The 4234-nt window shown below is 41.2% G+C and overlaps 1 pseudogene; it reads left to right on the top strand.

Annotated features, from left to right (window-relative positions):
* The first annotated feature begins 702 nt into the window (after nucleotides 1–702).
* On the top strand, nucleotides 703–4028 carry LOC137287768 (uncharacterized; annotated as a pseudogene).
* The last annotated feature ends 206 nt before the right edge of the window (nucleotides 4029–4234 follow it).

Here is a 4234-nt window from a genome sequence, read left to right as displayed (position 1 = left end):
CATTGGTGGCATAGTAAAGAGAGGTATTTACCTAGTCAATATAAGTTCCTTCACAAATATATGGTTGTCAAAGTCAGAAATTTAATAAAATGTCTATGAAACATGTAACACTTGCTGACCACCTTAGATAGGTACACGGTGAGCGCGTGAGTGAGTTTCACGCCAATTTTAGCAATATTCCAGCACTATCACGGCGGGTGACACCTGAAATGGGCTTCATACATTTTATTAAAGTGGGAATCGGTGATAAAGTGATCTTCGGACTGACGTACGAACGCTGCAACTACTAGACTACATCCCCAGATAGATAGATGGGCTTTGTTCTGCAGAGTGTACAAACTGACACTGCCCATTTACAGTTTACAAAGACCATGCGTGCCCCACAGGAAACACCAACACGCGATGAGTTTAACGTCGACTTATAATGAAACATAATAACTCAGTGGCCTTTTATGTCCCTATCAGAAATAACTTATATCTGAGTTAGAATCATGAACGGCTGCCAATTTCTTTGTACCTACACGCAGACACAAAGCTGTTGACCGCTGTTTGCAATGTCGACCCAAGTGCGGCAACCTGACAACCTACAGACAACGAGGCAGTCAGCTAACGTTTAGTGTCTATTCAAATATAATTCAACAGTTTCTGTAAACCTCGAAGTGTTTACATTCGTCAACCGCCCAATTCTTGTACTGCTAAACGATGAAACTGAACGGACTATCTACCATTTGTCTGGGTATATTGATGTGCTTTCAGGGTAAGTTTGCTTCCACATATGGAATATATGATCCTAAGAATTGTTTTCATCCTAGAAATGCTATAGACAGACCTATAACCCCACTATGCCCTGTAATGTTACTGCAGAATGTGGTGGGGTTGGCACGAACACAGTGCAATATGTTCCAAGATTACACAAGATCGTATATCTGTGTGGAAACAAACGAATTGGTTACCGCACTGTTATGAAATATTTCCAGCTGATGGGGACACATTGAAAGACACATGCTCTTTGGTTTGCAAGGATCAAGATATAAGCAGAGGAGATCACGAGGTTAAGAGAGCCTCGAAGATCATCCAAGATTAGGATTACCATTACCACTGCCATTAAGGAGCTGGCACAGGTGAACTACCATTCAAAAGCTAAGAAATCAGCGATGCTGATCCATTTAGACAATTTAGAATTTTTCATTCATGGCGTGTAATACCAATCACTACTCACTGAATGGTCAATAGTATTTTTTTTATATTTTACAGAATCATACACGAAGGAATTTGTCGGTTGCTATGGCGATGGGTCACATGAATCTGATTTCTTTACACCTTCGTGTGAAAGTCCTGAAGTTATTGTTATAGACAATATCTATGCACTTGCAAAGAAGACATCCTCTCGGTGTGCCCTTGCAGCATTTGGGGTCGACTATGATCGTGGGAAATGCTGCACGTACGATACCAACGACTACAGATCTGTTTACAAGGGAATATCTCTCTCCGAATACCTGTCTGCATGTGCAGCCAAGTCAAGTTGCACAAAGCCAGTCACACGCCAGGAGGTGAACACGACGTATGTGAGAGCCGGCTACATGGCCTTCACTACCTACATGATCATGGAATACTCTTGTGTCCATGGTAAGAATTTATCACACCACACCACATCAAAACTAATAATGCATTTCTCTCAAAACCATCAGCCCTCAGAGAAGCTACCAGATAATTTATTTTAAAAAGTACATATTTAAATTAAAATATTAATTCTAAAGGTTCGAATGAATTACTGCAACATTGCATCAACTACTTTTGCCATGATTGATACAGATTTTATAAGCTAAAATGTGTGTGGAATTTAAAGAATACTAAGTGTGCACAACAAGAAATTACTAAAAGTGGTCAGCAGACTTTCCCAAAGTATGTGTGTACGTGTGTATGCGTGTGTGCGCGCTCGTGCGTGTGTGTACCCTTCTGTTTAAAAATTACATACAACAAAACCCCAAAACACCTACTTGGGTTGTCAGATTTGAAGAGGTCATTGTGCGAGGGTGTCGCATTGTCTACACAAGATATACACACGGGCATATGGAGCGGTGTCCGGTGTTACATTTACTGGAATAATGTTTTAATGAGAAAGCGACCAGACATATATCAACTCCATTAAAATAAATATTATTAAATAAAGATCCTACAAGTGACCTACATTTGAAAAAGACAGATAAATAGATACCCACTGGAACACATTTGTACAGAGACACTGTTCAGGATACTTGTTTGATTTGTGGCAGTTGTATGCTTTACAAGTAAATGTAAGAACTGCATGTTAAGCAAAATGTCACTAGTGCTCGTATGCGTAAATATACCGGCATAAATTATTTCATATGGTGGCAGTATTTGAATGGTACATACGTGACTTGTTTTACCTGCATGGTTGCATGAGAATGTTGTCATCATTAAATGGATGTTGAGATAACGCATCAAACAATAACGTATCTGATTATTCTTAGTTTTAGTCACGATGTGGCTGAAATATTGATGACTCACTCACTCAGTTGAGAATAACAACATGTAGTAATGTTTTAACGTTCGTTGATAAATGTTCCCTTTTTCAGAAACATCTATACTGGACCCTTCGTCTAACAAGGACAGCAAGTGAAACAACAGTGTTTCTTCAGAGTGCAGGGAAGAATATTGCTAGTGACACTGCTTCTTGTACAGTAGCTGCACCTTGTAACCCTCCGTCATCATTGAAAGTATTCAATTTCTATTCCAACGGGTCACACATCAGTCTGGAGGTAACTGACGGGGGTAACGCTCGGACATTGCTGTGTCCCGGGCATAACTTCACTGGAGTCACCTACGTCAGCGAAACGTCCTCCCTCCAGATAACGCTGTCCACATGACGGAGGGAACGTGGTTGTGGGCAGAGATAAAGGTGCTTAACATCTAAACACTAAATTATGATTATTTTTCAACAACCCAATAAAATAACCCACCTCTTCCGCAATATTTGGAGAATTCTACAATAAATACCATTGTTTTTATGTCTGTAAAATTTAATTTCTTCATATCAAGCATCAAACGGGGACTTGGTCAACATCAGTTGCAATACCGATGACGTTTCACCTCCCGAAACATGCACAGCCGCCAAATCTCCTCTGTTCCTCCAGATGAAGATGCCGAGGATTCCTTCTTCTCTAACGATATTACATCTGTCTGTGAAAACTACAAACGTCTGACCACCGTCGAGCCCAGATCCGCAGGGACATCCTCAGATCCGCTGCCAGACACAAAGACATCAGAACACCCTGGCGATACACAGTCTCTGGGATATACGGGAATACCACTGAATTCATCTACAGGTGCACCTAAGTCAGAAGCGTCCACAGAGACTAACGGTACTTATGTTTGGTGATACATTACTTGTCTCCTGTTGTAATCTAAATGGAAAATATTCATCAAATTACCATGCTCTTCTTCAGATACGTGGCAGATACCGGTCGCTGTAGTTCTGCCCTTACTTGTTCTTGGTGGCGTAGCCGGATACCTGATAAGAAGGAAAATGAAGAAATCACAGGTATTTCCAATGACTTATTTTGAGTGAACCCAAAAACATCTATGGCTGATATTTGGTATAGCACTTGCTGCAGCTGAAATACAGCTAATAGAAACACCTTTTCATGTGCAACGTATTCAGATTTTAGCACAGATTTCATTTTGATTTTGTTGCTCAGATCTAAGTGGAGGTGGGTATTGGAGATAATTCGAATTGTTGAATATTTAGAGGTAATTATTGCAGGTGTTTGACGTTCCCATGATGAGTATGGAGGCACCGTCAGTTGCCCCTGTAACGACTACGTTACGTCACCCCCAGACGCCTGGAACCACTGCAGAAGACTAACTCTCTGCCTGCCCCTTCTGATAACACATTCCCAGGATGTGGTACACTGTCCGTTCGGCATACACTGTTAACAATGCTGTCACACGGTTCACCCAGTAATGATGGACAAAAGACAATTGTTTGGCATCTCGACCCTCAATGAAAATAGCCTAATGCCGTTGGAACACGGGAGGAAAACGAGGAAGCACGAATATGAATATACTTGGTTGATAAAATGCTGGCATGTATTTACCGCCTGAGACGGTATGGCAGTGCTAGCCTACCTTCACAGATGTAAACTGAAATCAATTCCCACATCCGGGTAATGTAAACAGCCTCAGTGAACATGTCCACCATACCTGCAGTGAC

Source organism: Haliotis asinina, chromosome 6 (assembly GCF_037392515.1).
Source record: "Haliotis asinina isolate JCU_RB_2024 chromosome 6, JCU_Hal_asi_v2, whole genome shotgun sequence".
Classification (NCBI taxonomy): domain Eukaryota; kingdom Metazoa; phylum Mollusca; class Gastropoda; order Lepetellida; family Haliotidae; genus Haliotis; species Haliotis asinina.
The sequence above is the reverse complement of the archived record's forward strand: the minus strand, read 5'-3'. Positions and strand labels throughout refer to the sequence as shown.